Source organism: Saccoglossus kowalevskii, chromosome 8, assembly GCF_978046115.1.
Source record: "Saccoglossus kowalevskii chromosome 8, keSacKowa6.1, whole genome shotgun sequence".
In the NCBI taxonomy this organism is placed as follows: domain Eukaryota; kingdom Metazoa; phylum Hemichordata; class Enteropneusta; family Harrimaniidae; genus Saccoglossus; species Saccoglossus kowalevskii.
Genome location: NC_140648.1, coordinates 16874026 through 16894972, shown reverse-complemented (window position 1 = coordinate 16894972; position 20947 = coordinate 16874026). Strand labels below are relative to the sequence as shown.

The following is a 20947-nucleotide window of genomic DNA, read 5'->3' as shown; positions in this document are numbered from 1 at the left end:
AGGTATTCTTACCGTCTCCACAGGACTGCTGTACACGATCACGTCTGTCACTGGACTCCACACCGGTGCCTACTACTACGGACTCGTCATTGTCGCCACTGGATTATTTATCATCGGATTTGCTAGTTTTTATTTGTGTTTATTGGTTAAAGCCAAAGCTGATCTCGTGTCAATTTTGCCAAAGCCTGTCAGCCCTCCTCCGGAACCAGATGGAAATCAAGAGTGCGGTGGTAACGAGGATGATGGTATGCGGAGACAGACAAGGTAATATTTGTTTCACATAGTTTTGAAATTGGAGGTTCGGGTAGGGTTTTATTTTTCACATTTTCCCAGAATAATCAAATATCAATATCATAGTGCTTTATTAGCCGATCTTAGTCTTACATATCTACACACGTGACATGCAACGCAGCTTCAATATTGGCAATTTTCATCAGCTTTTAGGACAATATCAGTGACTTTATTACTGCTCTATTGTATTCGACTAGGCCCGGGTGACCCATGCTGTTTTACGAACGCATATTGCTACATGCGATTCTTTATAAGATAATATCACGTAAATACACACACACACACACATACAAAAAACGTCAAACTCCATCCCAAAATGAAATAAATCGAGGACAGGCATTATGCATGACCCCTACAGGTCACACATCCTGGTACTTTCTAGGGTCATTATTGTACTCCAACTTACGCCATGTGTAATTGTTTTTGAATTATTTATTATTATACATATAGTACCCATTCACTTAAATTGAATTGTGACCCACTTGTCTACTCAGCATACGTCGGTTTTGTTAACTTAAGTATTAAATCGTGAAGCATGAAAAAAGTATTTTATGCCCACTTAAAAATCACCAATGTCACGTAATGTCACAGGGTGTAATATATAAATAATATTTGTTCTTAATAAATATGTATATACGTAAAAACTAAGATTTAAGCATAACGAGGGACGCTATTTAGAATTAGCATCAGAATAAATGGAACATAATGACAATTTGCCATGCAAACATTACAATGATTATATTTACCGATGTGTGTAGGCTTTCATTTAGAATAGCTCACATTTGCGCGGATATGAGCGCACGTGGACATATCATTATCTGTGAAGAGTATGAATGAATGCACGCACACATTGCACTATATCACGCAGTTGCTTTAAAGTTGCATTTCTATATTGCAAATATGTGAGGTACCATCCGACGACCAATGTATACACCATTAAATATTGCGATTGTTGATGAGTAATGAGAAATTAACTGCCGAATATTAATTTAAGCGAGCACCTTAAAGCAAAGAGGTTGTTACTGCGCACGCGCGGGAATCGAGTTCTAAGCGAGATAACAACGCAAGCTAAAACTCAAAGGGTTGACGTGTGTTTGTAAAAAACTGACTCTATGGCCGTCTGCCTCGTGCGCAGGTGACGACTTCCCCACAGCTAATATTTTAAAACAATATAGACACTCATCTGTTAGTCTCATCTGATTGTTTGTCCAAGAAATATGATCTTCCAGTATTCGCAAAATTCAAGTTGTAATGAGCGAGAAGAACGAGAAATCTAATTTAAATAAATCATTATTTTTTTTAGCTAAACGCATTATTGCAACACATTTTATGTTGTTATCTTGTCTTGTGATAGCAATAATCACTAAGTAGAAATGCAAGCCTAAAGTTGTATTGACAGCAAAATTTGACGTGACAAGTACAGTAATACATTGGACAGTTACGTTATTCGAAAAATGTCTGTATCTGAAATGTCTTGTTAATAGCCGAAAACAGCCGGACAGTTCCGTGGATTTGGTTGTGATTGAGTTTTCATCATATTAGGATGTTATCAAGTTACCGAATCGCTCGCGGAATTCTATGTTCGGCGTTTGAAGATGGATCCTATTATAATATAACATTCGATGTGAAGCATTTCCCATTGAGTTTATTCTGTGAAGCACGCCATGACTCTTGAGTTGTTTCCTGTAGGCCCATAAGGTCCCTTTTTTTCGACTTTCTAGAACGACTATATTTTACTCACGTTACCACTTCGTCCAAGTGAACGTCGTACTACCTAGGTTAGTTGCGTTTAGCGTTAGATTGGAGTAGAATTCGAACAGTAATTGGTGACGGAATTTATTTTAGTGAAGATGAATGATAAGTTAGGCAATCACAGGCACAGTGCGTCAGCTTTCGTCCAGTTTAACTCGCGATCTTTGTCCGAGTTACTCAAAATGAAAAGGAACTTCATTTGCGTTTTACCATTTCATTCCTTCTATAACCCTGCCGTTTTCTTTTTCTATATGCTTAGTTACATATCAACGGTGACGGAGAACTCACTTTCCATCAACGCATACACAGAGACGACTGACGATATGGATTACGGGGTTTCCATTGCCAGCTCGCAGTTACCTGATGTTGTCACACAGGACGGCGAATCACCACCTTTATATATCACGCCTCGTCACGAACCGCTGTCAACGAAAAGGAAATTTGACAAAGGCAAGAAAGGTCACCGCTCCAAATCGTCTCGCCTTAGACACTGTGATCTGCCAAACGAAGTCCCCATACCAATACAGTAATAATTAACCGCACTGCTGGCAGCTGAGAGAATATTTTGTATACTCAATTTAGTGTTTGTATTATTTTTAAATTTACATGTTTTAATATATGTACTTATCCCTTTCCCTGACCGCCATGATTCTCCGACCAGAATTTTGTTTCAGCATTTTGTACATTTTTTGACGATTTCATTGTTACTTTTCGACCAATTGGACATAATTTCACATTTTCCGAAGATCGTAATCAGCTATTTTGAAAAATTATATGAAAATAATTATGCAAGATTATATTATGACGGGTGATTACGTTACATTACGTCACCGCATCACATGGTATCTTGGCACGCGCTAACGTTACCTGTAGTTGAGTATGACCCTCCCCGAAATATGATTAGGGACATTCCCTACATCCTGTATGATTCAATTATTTCATGTGTTTAATATATATTTGTACTGAATATACCCTGTATCAGGAAGTCTGTGTGTATGTTGTATATGCACACTTCGATCGACTACTAGTACTAGTATATCGGCGATCATTTTCTAGACTGCCGAATGAGGGCGCACTGACTTGAATAAAAACAAGTCATCAAAGAGTGACACTTCGGTGATGCTATTACGTCAAAAGAATATTATTATTTTGTATATAAATCGCATGATATTTTTTGTAGTTTGTTGTTTTTGTTGTTGCTGTTACCGGAATAAAACATTTTATATCAAAGGATGCATTCAAGTTCGTATGTGACGTAGTGATCCAAATGTGCCACGATGTCAAATTTATCCCCAAGACATATTTATTTATCCCGCTCGATTTGCACGCACAGCACAGCTATATGCGTGCAACTTCCGGGGAATCCTTATCGAGACACTGTCGGTTACAAGTACATCAGCTGCTGATTTTATCATGAATTCTAAGAAGGATTCTTTAATGAAATAACTGGACATATAGCCACAACTGCTCTTCAGTAATACATCGTTGTTTCATGGAAAAAACAAACTCTTGAATTATTTAGTCACGGACGGAGTGATCAACAGCGTATTGAACCAACTGACAGTCCATGTATTTGCACCGATTTTCAGATCCGTCCCTGGTATTGTTGCCTGGCGCTCTAACACACGTAATGTGTCATACACACTGAGATTTTCGACACTTATAGGCATGAGGAATAAGACATTTAAATCAACGCATGATAACACGTAATGATAAATGCCAACATTTGTTGAATATGTCAATTTATGGATGTTAGAGATGTTATTCTTATGTTACGTAATGATGTCAGTAATGTCATGTGTATAACATCATCTCACGCAAGTACTTGGTTTAATTTCTGTTGATGGAAACGGGAAGTCGCTAATATTAACAAAAACAAATCAGGTTATATGCATGGTATTTAGACTGGTCGGCTGTATCCGGACCCATGCGACCCATACGACACAATGAAATATATTAAGTACGTACGTCACCTTTCACCGCCGTTTTTGTATATGGTAATCCGATGTTTTATTGTTGTGAAGATGTGCATCTCCGTCATCTTCCGAGTTGGCGATTGGAATTGCATACATAGTATGGCAATTGATCAGACACCGCGTTGCTAAGCATTTAATAGTGCAAATCACGGGAATCTTACAATGTCTATTGACTGCCATGCGACGGAGGTATTTATATCATCTATTTTTTTTAGGCCTAACCATTTTAGTTTTCCCTTCACATGATATATTGGCGATACCATACAAACAACACCCACGAAGCGATATCACGAAGAATATCATTCCATAACCTCCAACTATTTCAATTACCAATATATTTGATAACACGCTCAAGAATGGGGTCGTATTTACATACAAAAGAAACGTAGAAGTATTTCTGAAGTGATAGACTGGTTTAGTCCATAAAGATGTCTCGATGAATGATTGACAATAACACACTTGGTGGTAACCATAGTTACGAATAAAAACTCGACATTAAATTACAGAAGGTTACATCATTAAACACACGTGATGCTGTGCCACAAATATTCCCTTCTCATGGCTTCTTTAATTATTTATATATCAATACCGTTTCTACTATATTTTATATAATCCAGCAACGATCTAAATAATTGAACGGAATACGCGGTATATTTTGCTTAATAAGGCATAATGCCAACAAGAACTGACAGCGAGAAGTATGCACTTGAAAATGTAATGATCACACTCACTTCACTATATCCGTCCTGCTCTTACACATAAACTGAATATAAGCCAGTGTGTCTGTGGCTAAGAAGAATTGTTACTATGACAACTTGTTTGTTAAATCTGGTTTAATGAAAAACTCCATTTTTTGTTAGCTTCTTGACTCATTAGAACATGATTACACTTTGTGTTAGCTTATTGACACATTAGAACATGACTACACTTTGTGTTAGCTTATTGACACATTAGAACATGACTACACTTTGTGTTAGCTTATTGACACATTAGAACATGACTCCACTTTGTGTTAGCTTATTGACACAGAACATGACTACACTTTGTGTTAGCTTATTGACATATCAGAACATGACTCCACTTTGTGTTAGCTCATTGACACATTAGAACATGACTCCACTTTGTGTTAGCTTATTGACACATTAGAACATGACTACACTTTGTGTAACTTATTGACACATTAGAACAAGACTACACTTTGTGTTAGCTTATTGACGCATTAGAACATGACTACACTTTGTGTTAGCTTATTGACACATAAGAACATATACTTTGTGTTAGCTTATTGACACATTAGAACATGACTCCACTTTGTGTTAGCTTATTGACACATTAGAACATGACTACACTTTGTGTTAACTTATTGACACATTAGAACATGACTACACTGTGTGTTTGCTTATTGACACACTAGAACATGACTCCACTTTGTGTTAGCATGTTGACACATTAGAACATAACTCCACTTTGTGTTATAGTACATTAATCGTTCGATAAAACGAAGATAGTGTTTTATACGCATGCGCACTGGTTGTACTTACAACATCAATCATTGTATATGTGTAATATTTTTTATCGGTTGTGTATAATATTATTTTACGTTGTTTTATTATTAAAATAACCAGTTACTGTCAAAAACTCATAAGAAAAATATAGGTGATATATATATGCAATGAGATCTCATGATCACGCGAGTTCCATGCACTCGGCAATCGAACGTATTTTTGTCGTGAGATTGTGTGCTAGGATCGCAATTCGCGTGAGATCTTGTCATTCCCGAGAATTCATTGCATATAATATTATGCAATAGCCTTACACAGGGCAGACAGGCAGCACCTCTACCTGATGCCTGTAAGTAATGCGGCTGGTGGCGTGAGGGCGCTGTCTCACAAATTTTACACTGGACATTGAAGGGCTGATACCACTAATTGAATTTCCATAGACGACAATGTTAACATATGACGAGATTGCTATATGAAAATGATGAAGAAAGTTGAAAATATGGCTCACAAATAGGAAATCAGCATGCCAGTAATCAACCACATGAAAAAAATAACATGTTGGCCAGCTCAAACTCTTGCAAATCTCAGGTAAACAAGACACACCTACTGTATTTGGATTGCACCTAGAGAAATCACTGGAAAAACACCAAGATTAGAACATTCAAATACACACAGAATAAACCCACAGGTACACAGCCGCTACGTAGTAACAAAAGACCACATATTGGTCTCACCTTTGACCCAGGTGATCACGCCCTCAAACAGGAAGCACCTGAGAAAAAAAAAATATTTTAAAAAACTCATTGGTTCTTACAAGGCATTTAATTTGATTAGTGGCATGAGAACTGAAGTAGTAGCATTGTTGGTTTTTAAAAAGGCTGTATATGTGGGAAAATCATTAGTGCAAATAAAAGACAGCACAAATGTATTTGTTTTCACTATAAGTTTGCAATTTTTGGTTGATTAAATAATTGATTAATTGGTTAGTGATTAGTTGATCAATTTGTTATTTAGTTGATTTATTGATTGGTTGGATGGTTAATTGGTTAATTGATTGGATAATTGGTTGACTGGTTAATTATTTATATAGTTGGTTGGTTGATTGGTTAGTTAGTTGGTTGGTTGGTTAATTGGTTAGTTGGGTGGTTAATTGATTGATTGGTTAATTGATTAGTTTGATTAATTGATTAATTAATTAATTTATTTCATTATTTATTTACTCTGTATTTCTATGTTTAGTTCTATGTATTATTTATTTACTGTTATAACTAGTCTTTGTAACATTTTTTGTAATAATCAATTGTGTTAGGTGAATACTACGCCCTTGTATTTTTTCCCATTGAAATAATTGTATACAGGGGAACAGACTTACGCATTACGATTGCTATCTTCTGTTACCCCAGCCATGGATCAGTTGCTCATTTTATTTTATTTTATTTTTTAATATTTATTATTTCGCAATGTACTCTCTTGTCGTATGTTTTTAGTTCTTTGTACTACCTGTAATCTATGGCAAATAAATAAATACTAAATACATGGTATCATGACCCTGAGTGGAGTCCTCTTTTCTGAAACCGGCAAGTCCTCAACTGGATTGTCATATTTCAAACTCAAGTTCCAATCGGCTTACAAGTACGTTATTATATTCAGAATATATGTGTGAATATATGTGACCTGGAATATACAAGGTGTATAGAAAGTTAATAATCACGTAGATATATAGAACGGCCCTGTCTATACTTGTCCAAATGGTTTATTATAGTCACGGTCACATTTTCTCATCTCTCATCTCCTATGACGTTATTTATATATAATATTTATTTTTCTATCAGGCGACAGTATTGGACATTGAACGCCACTATTGTCACTACCGATTTATTTCATGTGCGAATTGCAAGTGACAGTACTGGTGTTGACACAGTGCATTTTTACTACAGAAGCCGTATCATGGGACTACACGAGGGCTGTGCGACCATCTATCCCTAGCAAATGGCAATTTAATGCGCTATCTTGGCGTCAACCAGGCCCTGTTGAACACAAGTACTTATCGATCGCATTCGTTAGTGAATGAATCTCGGCCAGTAGAATTAGCCACGATGCTACAAGTAACCGGTCCTATGACGTTATGTTATTTACTGATAAATACTGTAAAATACTTTATTTTAGCTGGAATTAGTTTTCGCCGCTTGAAAGACATTTTTAGTGATTTACTATTTTTAGTGATTTTTTTACAAGTTGAATTTTAAATATAGGAGAAAAAAAGGTATGTTCGCTGGATTTATTTTCACTGATTCATTCCTTCAGCGAAAATAGCGAAAATTAATTCCAAGCGAAAATAAAGTAGCTTGATCATCACGCGTATTAAATACGTCTTTTAATACGCGTGATGAGAGTCAACTATGCAGTTCATGCCGTTAGATCCAAAGTGGTTAAATTAGGAAATATGTAAAACAGCTATAATGTTGATTGTTATACTGGTGCGACAAAATAGGGTGCGCGTCAACATCATACACGTATGTCGATGTTGTATTATTGTGAGTTCCAGTAACAGCCCAAATATCCCGCTGGTAAAATCAACGGATGATGAGATTTGTTCAGATAACTAATGAGTAATATGAGATTCAAAAGTTTAGTTTGAAATAAACTGCTATTTTACAATATGAATCATATCCTGTTATTTAGCATATAGAATATTACATTTCTTTTTTTTCCTACTTTCTATCATCGGCAATGCATGCGCAGGTTGAGATATATGTATTGGCCGTTGATGGCGCCATACATGTACGCGTAAGTATTGAATCGTGGCAAATGAGCTAGGTGCATGGACAGTGTAAGATAAATTACATTTGTATAAAGACAACAACACTCATGTTGGGGTAATTGGTCCACATTTATTTAATTTAATGTGGCATATTAAGTTTATCATCGTTATTTCTATGTTACCTTTGTAGCTATAATTTCGAATTCATCATTAACATAATATCATACTAGCCTGAGGCTGGAAGGTCTTTTTTGTCTATGTGTAAACTATTCTGTATAACAGTATATTATTATCTAATAACAACAATATACTCGTTTCAGATTACTCACGGATGTTGTTTGCAGTTAATATATATTGAAAAGCACATTTATAAACTCAGAATGACAGTTCAGGCCCGTATAATCATTCATTAAGACTGAGCCACAAGATGGCTATGTCAATCGTAATTCCAAACAAATTATTCCCATACAAAGTCTTAGAAGTATTGGGGCAGTAAGTAAGCAAACTTGCTCACTAATTCGCTGACTACTTGGGTTTTCACTGAATTAAAAGCAGATGACCTGCAATTTGAATATTACTTTTCATTCTGTCACCATAAAATGCTAGTATTCTCTAAAAAAAAAAAAAAATTTTGCAGAACATAAGAGTAAGCAAAATTGTTTGCGTTGTCAAACCTGCTTAATCAAAACCAAAAAGTTGTCAGTTAGCGAATAAGTGAGTACTTGCCGCAAAATACTTGCCGTAACATGGAGATTTATTACCTCCACCGGAGTCGGTGACCTCTCGTATATGGTAACCACTGGACACGTCTCATTCATTCATTAGTTGGAATTTGTGTTCAACAATGAAAACACACAATAAAGAAGGCCGGAACGTATTGTAATGATAGAGAGTAGTTTGTTTGTTTGCGACAAAGCCCCCACTATAATTGGAGAATGCACATAGAGGGAAATCGAATTCATTTTGTGTACCTTAATTCTATTGTAAATATGCATCAGTGGAGCGTACTGACAAACAAGATGAACAATGAATTGAAATGAACAAAGACGTTTGTAACTACAGTTGAAAATATCCAGACATCGTGACTGGCAGTATGCAGGACACTACACCAAGAGAACGTGTTATCCACGCATCCGGGGCCAGAGCGTGCAACCAAATGCGGTAGGTCGCTGTTTATTCGGCGTACGGTCATAATTGAGGCGAATCATTTAGAAAACTTCCAGGTAAACATGTTCGTATATATGTCGTTAACAATGATGATCCTGGACAGTCGTAGATGCTACATGTCGATTGTACATGATTACAGGCGGGGAAGGTTGTCGAATGATTGTGTCTCTGTCGATATCTGTCGTACACACTGAATTCGATTAGAAACATCAATATAAAGAGATAGAATACTAATAAAGATAGCATGAAATGCCGGGCTGTTACTTATATGTTGGTGCCACGTGTGTAAAATGTGTCTTTTACAACAATTAGTAAAGTCATAAATGTTTTTTAATATCACATTGTAGGCTCAAAAACCGTATCGTGCTTGGCAAACAATAAAAAAAACAGTTCGTAAAGTTCGAGTTCCGCCAGTAAGCTATCTCAACGTATTCTTTATTTAGGAAAAGATCGACGAACACTAAACAATAGTTTTATTGGTGACTACTTGGACCTCGTGATGTAATGGAGTGATATCATCGCATGACACACAGACATTAAGCAAAGACAAACAGACATAACTTGGAGATACACAGACAATGGTATTGAGTTCAGACAAATCAAAGGGTAGGTTTCTCTTCGGTCTCGGTTCAGTGACCATTGCGATCGGTGTCTTAATTTACAAATCGTTCGACCCGTCCGTTGGCAACGTTCTCAGCTTACCCGTGTTTGTCATTGGAGGATTATTCGCAATAAGCGGACTTGTCAAATCCGGGCGATCCTTCATCCACTACACCTGGGGGGAGCGCAAACAAGAAAAAAAGGAATCACACAAGTATATGCTGGAATATTTTGCTGATTATAAACAATGTGAAGAGAAGACAGCAAATCTAAAGAATCCAAATAAGTTGCAGGTAACCGAAGTGTAAATAGAATTTTCAGTGATGCTCGCAGCGTCTGTCGTCGTACCAGGAAGTGACGTCATAAATCCGGGACAGACTGGATAATAACGCACCTCGGAAATGGTAGTGCAAATCTGAAAATTATGTTACTATTATCATTGAAGAGGCAACACCGATTTGATCTTGGGTATTTTCAAAATAATTGTTTGTATTTGATATTGCATCTTGATAGCAATAATATAATATTATTTACCGAAAAATAAATTAAAAAAATGGCATAAAATATAGGAGTTAAGGTAGAAGCCTACTCATAAATTTAAAAACCCAGAATTTATTCATTTTGTAATAAAATGTAATCCAAGGTAATATAAGGATATTGACCTAAACAAGTTGGGGTCCCCAGCCTTTTTTTCGAGAAATTGATGGTTGTATTTTAGTGGAAAGTCGCCATTTTGACACTATTATAACACTTTTACCACATGTTCCTATGGCAGAGATATTCTGCAATATCTCAAAATCTAGCCTGGTGACATAGGCTGAAAAAATCATATATTGTTAATGATGGAGTACTTTTTGTTGTTCTTAATTATTTAACAAATCTGGGTTTTTAAAAGTGTAAAAAATGCAATTTTTCTTTAACATTGTGTTCTATGGAATTGTTCTAAAAATAGCATTTTTCAAAAAATATTAGAACACGTTTCTCAATAAGCTTAACTGTAACACACAAAATAATGCTATTTTATTGTACCATAGGACATTAGCTTCATGATTGTACATTATAAACTAATGAACATTGTCATGCGATTTATGGCCAATTTTGTCAAAAATTATGACTAGTTTTCTACCTTAATGTATTCATTTGATGCAATTTTGATAAAAACAAAACAAACGTAATACGCTTGCGCCAGGATTTACTATTATATACTTAGAAGCACACGCGCAAAAGCGTTTCGAATACTGCTATACTTGCTTAATACATAACGATTTCATTTCACAACAAATGATTCTCTATAGCTTTTATCAAGATGCAATATCACCATATTTATTTAAACATGAACAGACTAGTCCATATTATTACCTTTTCTGAGTGTTTTCATTAAACTTTAAACTCTTCAAATCAAAAATATATGTTATCCAGTTCTCTGAGAAATCCGTCACCTGTATTTTTACTTTTTATTTGACCGACTTCTAATGCGTTTATGACGAATGTAACACTGTCCTGACCAGACGTGATCTTAGTGTTATTGTTAACGCCAGATTCAGTTTCTTGTATTTTAATTTGAATATCCCTTCCGGAAGAAACATTCTCTTTAGTTCTGGTGTCACGACCCTCGGCTGAGTCTATAGGAACCATTTGCACATCTTCGGCTCGGTTTTGACTTTCCGCTCTACTTCTACGACTACTTCGTATAGACGTAGAAAAAGTATCCCGTCGATTTTCACTGAAAAACCGGGTTCTTCGGTCTTGTCCGCAGAAACATAGCGCCCTCTTGAAGGCTTGGCGGTACTGTTTCCCGATTAGACCGTACACTATGGGATTAATCGTGGAATTCACCATGGGCAACCATCTCACAAATTCCCCCCACACATCGCCGGTAATAATCCACTTATCATAATCCTCTTGCAAATAGTTGTAAAACGTGAATATTAGTTCCAAATGATAGGGAAATAGACATAAAAAATATACGGTAGCTGTCACTACTAACATTACGACGACGCTTCGCTCTCGTTTGTGTCGTAACTTCAACACAGCAGGCGCGAAGTTGGCGGTGCACATTTTTGCACTTTTCCGAAGTCCGACCGCAGTTAGAATATCTAAAACTGTTATTGTTATGAAAACTGTTATAAATATCACTACTGGTGTCATGGTGTACACGGCTGCCTGAGCGGTATTCTCGTAACCTCTCCAGCAGTTCGAAGTGCTCGGTGGAAGTGATTCCGTTTCGTTCATCCCGGTCCACACGATGCAAATAGTTCGCCATTCCACGTAAAAATAGAGCAGCGGAGCACAAAATGCGGCCCCTAACACCCATATAAATGCGATTAGCTTAAATGTTCGGGACTTTGAACTCAGACGTTGTGCCTTTAAAGGGTGGCAAATTGCGATAAACCTCTCAATTGTAAATAAAGTGATGTTGAACTCAGACACAATCAGACAGAGATCGAGTAAAATATTGACAATCGGGCAGCCAACTGGTCCCAGGTAACTCATATCACCAATTACATCTTCGGCGATGGGTTCTACAACTTGTATCAAAAAATACAATGTTAGAAACATAATGTCCACAACGGCCAAGTTGCACAGGTAGAAATTCGTCAATGTTCGCATATAATGAATCCGTTGTATTACAAATAGAAACAGACAGTTTAGAATAATGCCCAGTGGGCATATTATAGTAGCGGGCAATATCCTCGTTAGGAAGATGTTGTAATAGTCATACAAGTATGTCTCGTCGTATATATAAAAGATCAGACTGCCGGTCTCATTGAACACGTCCGCTATACATTCGTATTCCAAAAGCTTGGCGATGATAGCATCTTTCAGGTCATCTGTTTCGTTGGTCGAAGAAGAAAGCGCTGATGGAAACCAATCCGATATTAGGGCATCCATCGCAGCTTCGCATCTGGAATGAAACAGTTTATCAACAGTTTAGGTACGTTTAACAGTTAAAGCGCGGTGGTCGTCGCGCAGCGCGTGTTCGAATTTCATGTAAACACGCGTTGTATACGTCGCTATGAGTCCCATATCGAACAGGACGCGGCACGACGAGCACCGCCCTTTAAGTGATAGTCTGTCAGTGTTATTTACGTACTTTTAAAGGTGGAAGTGCGTAACGCCAACTTGTAACTACCTTGAATATTTATTTGGAATTTTTTTCACTATGGCAACGAAGAAAATTGTAATTTAACAGCTCAATAAATGGGTTATAAATGACAACCTGGCATGCCATCCGATACCTACAGATGACCTACTTCAGAGTAAAATGGTTTATTAGAAATATAAAAACGATGGTAACTAGACTCAAAATTCCCGTAAGATGTAATAAAACTGATTCAGAAACTCATACATGTAGAACATTAACGAGGCGGACTCGGCTCAAGTAGAGATGGAATTTGATGAAGGAATATCTTCCGGCGTACAATCTGACTGAATGATGAAATATCATGACGCCGAGGAGGCCTCATATGCCGGAAGCGCCTGAATGTGGCTAAGCATCTATCGTATCGTATTTTATGAAAAGGTATATAAAGGTAGCTGAAATCTACTGAATATTTATTATCAAACATCAATAAACATTACCATGTTTCGTATAATGATCTTGGAGTTAACTTGAAGCTGCCGATGTTAAGACTATGTGTTCGTCGCCTTTTAGAAAAATGAATTCTCATTCAAAATTCTCATAAAGTCTTGCAGGAGTAAATTTCAATATTTACACACTCATAAAATGAATACGAGTCCGACATATTAGTAGGATAAATGACTGGTTGTAACATAGAGCATTCTTTTGTCTGACTGTGAAAAACATTATTGGGACGATTTTAAAAAAGGGCATGCTGAATTGTTCGAGTTACAAACATCGAGTTACGAACATCGAGTTACGAACATCGAGTTACAAACATCGAGTTACGAACATCGAGATACGAACATCGAGTTACGAACATCGAGTTACGAACATCGAGATACGAACTTCGAGTTACGAACATCGAGTTACGAACATCGAGATACGAACATCGAGTTACGAACATCGAGATACGAACATCGAGTTACGAACATCGAGATACGAACATCGAGATACGAACATCGAGATACGAACATCGAGTTACGAACATTGAGTTACGATCATCGGCATGGTCATTTTCGTAACTCGATGTTTTCGTAACTCGATGTCCGTAACTCGAACACTATATCATCTCGAAAAAAACGACTATTCATAATGATGAACTTCAAGTAGAAGGATATCTGTGAAAGTTGAATAACTTCGCAGCTGAACTATGATTTTACTCGTCATACTCTAACCATGAATCAAGTTGTTACCAATGTGTAAATGGATGGACTATCATCCCGTTCTTACGCACGGTCAATACAGTGGGTTTAATTTTATCACGTGCACTTTAACGTTACTTAGCAGCACGCGCCATTATTTCTCGCGACAGTAAAATAAGTGTGAAATGAATGTATTTAAAAAGTAATTAATATGATGCATACATACTGACGAGATCTGAATTGTTATGATTGATGCGTTTCTAAAAAGGGTTTTAATTATGTTTGCATTCGACGTACTTAACCGATCTCCTACACGAAACACAAAGCTAATACTGTTACCATGTGGCCATCCACATCATCACACTGTGCTCCAACTTTCACACAGTTTCACGGCAGATCCGTCCGAAGTCCGATAAGAACATTCAAACTATATTCACAAAGAAGTCAGATAACGTAAAGAGATAAGGCTTGATCGGAATAGTCCGAAACTGTGTCAAATGTTCCGATGCCACGAAGCGGTTATCGATGACGTCATTATAAATATTGGGGCATATAAAGTTAGAGCACTTAGAATATAAATGAGCATATTTGCATACTTGTGACATGATTGAATTTAAATTTCAATAAACATGTTTTTAAAAATGTAAATTTGTAGAAAGAAAGCTATTGGCATCTATTTTGATATTAAACAACCAATTGTACAAAACATATAATAATAACGTAATTTGTTTATTTTCTAAACGCTTCACTTAAAACGGGAAACAGGAATTGAGTCCCAAGCGACGACAACATACGCTAAAAAAGGCTCATGGGTAGACGCTTGTTTGTAAACAATGACACACTATGGCCATCTGACGCATGCACATTTGACGACTCCCCCGCTTTAAGTTTAAAGCGGTAGGGTCGTCACCTGCGCACGCGTGGGAATTGAGTCCCGAGCGACGATAACAACACATGCTAAAGCGCAAAGGCTCATGGTTAGACGCTTGTTTGTAAACAATGACACGCCATGACCATCTGACGCATCCGCAGGTGACGACTCCCCTGCTTTAAAGGAAACATCAAGCCAAACAACATAATGACTCCTCAGAAAGAGCTCCACAAATACTGGAGAATGCAATTTACAGTTTTTTTAAACCACTTTTCATTCTCTAGATATTTAACTTTTCATCAGTATTATGTAGTCAGCCATCTTGATTCTCAAGCAAAGGATTATGGGTAAAGTATGACATCATAGAATCTGTTGTCAGAAATTGAGAAAATGATTTCATTTATAACATGAGAAATACTTATGCGAATTAGTTCAAATTTTCGTTGTGCATATTACTCATGTATATAATTATAGTAATGGAAATTAGAATGTTACAAATACACATAAAGTGACGATATTACCAAAAACGTTAAACAAATAAAAATCGTTATTTTAGTCGGGAAATATAGAATGACACTTTTTTGTCCCCTTGTTGTGGTCAACAGGTAATATATCACCTATATAACCTACTCACATCGGGAAATTATGTACAATATAAGGAAATTTGAGTATTTGGTAGAAAAACATAAAAAAAAATATATTCAGTTCTGTTTCCATGGAAACTATTTTATAAACATGTTTGGCACCAGTACGTGTATGCTACCATGTTTTAAACTTTTAGCCAATTTGAAGTTCAACTTTTGAAGTTATAGATACATCATTTTCTCAATTTCTGACAACAGATTCTATGATTCTCTATACTCTACCCATAATCCTTTGCTGAAAAATCAAGACAGCGGACTACATAAATTGATTAAAAGTTCAATATCTAGAGAATGAAAAGTGATATAAACAAACTGTAAATTGCATGTTCTTATATTTGCCGAGCTCTTTCATATGGGAGTATTATGTTGTTAGCGTTGACTTTCCCTTTAAGACGACCAAACGCAATGTTGATCAATGACACTGCATAAAATATCCTATATTAACAAGAAGTTATTGAGATGTTTGAAAACAATCAACTTATGAATACACGTGTATGATCATACAATCGACTTATGAATATATCTGTATGAATACAAAATGTGTGGTCCTGGATTATATGTGGTCAGTGCCAACAGATGGTGGAAATTATAGAGTTTGTAATTGGTAAATTATATTGTCTCTGCTTAGCACTTCAAATTGAATGAAAGCACCCAGTGTATAAGTAGTACCACTGGTCATCGGGAGTCGTCTGCTGGGGTCACTCCCTCACACGACCCCTCTGCCCCGTGGTTTTTCCTACTTATTGCATCCCTGGTTATTTTGTATATCGTCTTCCCCATTTTATATTGTTGCTTCATGACGTCATAAAATGCGGAACGAAGTGATATCACTGAATTGACACAATAACCTGTAATTACACTAAACGTCTAATCAAATGTAGGAGTTTGGACTCAGATAAGAAACAAATGACTCACTCAAAATGTACATAAATGACAACAAATTATTTACGAATAAATCTATTTTATACCACAACAAAAACACGTGTTCATGTTTAGCAATTGTTTATCTGGACCAGATCTCAGCTAATTTCTGTATTTTCCGTTGTGAGGATGAAATAGTGCGCAGGCTGGTTCAAAATTGGATTTCCGGGCCATTCTTTCGATGCAGCGCTACTATGCCAACTTGCTTATTCCACGCACGTCTCAGCTAAGACCACAATGTAATCGAAAGAAGATGGAGTCAAGCACAAATTCAATCACATGTGAAGTGAACTGTCCGTATGAGCCCTGTTTACGATACAACGGGAAAAGTTCATATTTTATCGATCGTCGCTATCGCAAATTTTCTGGAGCGTGATTCTCCGACACAAAATGTGATAGCTTCGAACACGTAATCCAAATTATCAAATTAGATTATGTTATCTAGCGACCAATCTGCACGGCTGACTACTGTAATATGTAGTATCTTGTTGGCCAGTGATCGTCAATGCACGCTAGTATACACACAATAGTTTCTGTTTTATTCAATGCACATGCGTTGTAGATTACTGGTACGTACCATTAACGGTCCATACTCTGACCCTCCAGTGCTCCTCCCTAGTTTTAAATGTATATGACTCTCTCTAGGATTGATTGGCGTATACATATGAGGACTGGAGAACTAGGATTAGTTTTCGAGTTAGGAAGGAGCTCTCACGCAACTCTCTCCCATTAATATTAGTATATACTATTCGTCCTTTCAAAGTTTAAACAAAAATATTATGGAACAATTTAATACATATTACGTGTGCTGCAAAACATCAAACTAAAAATCATCTAAGGCCACAGTGCCTTTAACAGTAAACGATTTTCATCAAAAGCACCATGAAAGTAAAAATCGGATGATGGTGTCTATCATTTGAAATTGCCCACAGCGTAATATAAAAATATGAAATGACATCCGTATCATCTTGTACTACATGTATTATAATTGTATGTGTTCTAAAATGGCTCAGTAAGTAACCAATGAGCTAAGAATTAAAATAAGCGGCCTTTTGTTCCACGGTGTTCACAGTCGGATATTGGACCCCCTCTTATAACTGAGTTGATAACGTTTACACAGATTATAAACATGATTTTAAACAACAAAATGGTCGACCTTGCGTGTGTCATAGAACCGATGGGAGGTCAAAGCCACCGATCAAGAATCGCTAACACCAAAGTAAATTGCTGCAACAGACGAGTTTGTGAACACAGTGCCTAATCTTTGAGATACTTTTAATAACCGTGGCGATATCAAGGGATTAGATATCAGCCGCCACTTATTCCAAATGCAATGTTGTCACACCACGTGTTTCACGAAAACGATAACACACAGTATAGTACGCAGCATAGAATTCAAGGGATGGTAGAACACATTTGCACAGATAAAATCTACAAACACGCGGGCATTGGCGGTAATCATATTAAATTTGTCCGACTTGCATCGGCATTTTAACCTGGGTCGGACTTTTCAAGCCACAAGCGCACGCTATGGGACAGTACGTGACACGTTGCTTATGCATTTCTAAATATCGGAAAACAAAAATATAGCGATTCATATGTTTGCTCTTACCTATCGGACTATTCCAACTCCTAACACGTCGTACACTTCACATGAGGGCTATACATATATTTAGACATACTAACCGCCCCGTTGTGACAATTTACCGATAGCAGTGCGCTCCAAATTACAGTTCGAGAACAACCGCACTAGACGCTGATCTCTCAACTTTGAGCCGCGACACACCCGTTGTTTATCTTCAGGTGAGGGTCACCATCTTCGTCATTCCGCGATAAGAGCTGTGTTCATACCGGTGTGTACGTGTATATATATATGATTTAAATTCTGTATTGATTCAGAAAATACGTCATTAGCAAACATGCCCAATTGTGTGTTGTCATAATTATATGAATGAATGAATGATTGAATACGGACTGCATCGCGCCCCCGCAGAATATTGAAGTTGATTTGTGTTGAGATTTAATTAAAGCCGTTGTAGTTTTTAATATTAACCTTAATCGCGCATTGAAAGATAAGATCCATTTTATTATTTCAGTTTTAAAGGCGCGAAGACGGAGAAAATTACTACGCCACGGTCAATATGTTTTTTCGGAAACTGAATATTGACCGACACTTGGGTATATGTTTCATCATACAGAAATAAATATGAAAGCACCATAAATCGAAAGTTGAAGTCTGTGGCAGACGATAATTTTCTTGTGGTAAACATCTGTGTATAAACAATAACGAAATCACAAGGTTACCAAATTTTCAGTATCAATAATGAGTGTTTGCCATATATACCTGCAGTTGATTGTAATGAGACCTTACTGTATAAAATAACTGGCAATCTGAATTTTAAATATCACAAAATACGCAAATATTTCTTGGTGTTGATGATTTTACACAGTGTTTCTTATTTATAAAAATTATCATTAATTCTGGTAGTTTCAGATATCGACTAAAACGCGTGTGTGATATAAAGCAGTAACCGTTTTATCAATTTTTGAAAAATCAAGAAAAAAGTGAAAATTTCCCTTCTCGCTACCTTAAGAAGTCAATTTAAATTCTCCAAACTTCAACTTCTCCGTGCACAGAAATGTCTCGTGACGATTTTTTGTGAATTGTGAAACTGTCGTGGTTTGAATTACTTGCAAATTTAGCAACTATGTTTCCAATACATACCGAAACCATAACTATAGTGATAGCTCTAAAAATACGGTAAACTGACGGTAATCTGTGTTGGGTGATTGCGACCTGCTATGCAAATTAGACATAACGCTACCATTCATACAATGATTGCGTTACTTTGGGCTTTTAGAAGCCGTGCAATAGAAACATGGGATAACAGAACAAATTCGTAATCCTATTTAGTCAGATTTAATAATCTCGTGTAGTAATAATAAAAATGAAAATTACTACAAAGTATCTCGGCGTCCTAGAAGCAAACTGTCAAATAACCATAATAACTAATATTTTTCCATAATATTGCACCGTGCAAAATAACACGCAGACGATGAACATTTAGGAAAAAAATAACAACACATAATGTTGGAATTTGAACTGGATGTAAGCTTGGGGGTGAATCAGCCAATTCAAAATGAGACTGTTGACATCGGCAGCAACGGAGCTTTTACTTAAATCGGGTTTGATCACTGCGATTGACAGTCGGTGTGCATATTCTAACATTTGCATTGAAGGCGTTGAGGGCGCTCAAGGGACACAGCGACGACCGTGGCAATCAATTTCATAATGTAAATTGATTCAAAAATAGAATTATATGTTGCAATTTGAGGCGCGGCACTGGTCGTTTCATCGTATATATATAAATATATAAGTATACAACCACTTCAGATTGGACTGGGTGTGCAATAATTCTTCTTCAGCAATATCATTGGCGAGTCCGTAGTCCCATTCAGTTATACATTTTTTTTACCACGCTCGGAAAATTGAAAACATATGTATGGTTATCGAGACATTAATGACATATATCATTAACGCTAAAAAGTAACGCGATTTGCTGAACTCAGTCACTCACTAATTATAAGTTACTAAATTATGTTTGTTTCAGGAAAATAGTCTAATGTTCATGCAAAACGATACCTTATCTAACATTTCGACAAGCCAGAAATGACGCCTCAATAAAAGCGTTGATGGAATAAAACAACATACTAGTACTTCAATGCAATAAAACAACATACTAGTACTTCAATGCCCAGTGACACTTGTTGTCTGCAGACTGCCTGTGAGGAGACGGACCTAAAATGTGAAACAATCCAACGTTGGTGGCGCTAGCAAAATTTCAAGTTGATTGACGGTGAGGTCAGTGAGTGTCCACCAACCACTACAGCCATCATTATTCGCACTGCTGGTAATGGGGATAATCAACATTTGATGAAGGAAAGCGAAACTCATCACAGCTACATCATCCTAAGAAATAATCGAGCCTTAGGAAAAACAATAACCATCTCCCGTCGCTGAGTTTATATTGGCCAAGCTGAGTAGACAGAGACGGACAGAGATGGAGCCCTTCAGTCTGTAACAAACATGAAATGGAGCGCGGACAACGGACGTTTAAGGCAGGACAAAAAAACAACTATTCATTCATGAAAATATTCAGTTATGACTCCTTTTTGCACTATATGTACTACCGTCA

General features: G+C 36.8%; 2 long non-coding RNA genes across 2 annotated transcripts; both read left to right on the top strand.

The window, feature by feature from the left end:
• Positions 1 to 58: 58 nt before the first annotated feature.
• LOC144355880 (uncharacterized) lies at positions 59 to 3276 on the top strand. The gene is made up of 2 exons (XR_014930161.1): positions 59 to 264; positions 2303 to 3276. It is a non-coding gene; the product is annotated as an uncharacterized LOC144355880 (long non-coding RNA).
• Positions 3277 to 9309: 6033 nt separating this feature from the next.
• Positions 9310 to 11454, top strand: LOC144355879 (uncharacterized). The gene is made up of 2 exons (XR_013421333.2): positions 9310 to 9443; positions 9893 to 11454. It is a non-coding gene; the product is annotated as an uncharacterized LOC144355879 (long non-coding RNA).
• The last annotated feature ends 9493 nt before the right edge of the window (positions 11455 to 20947 follow it).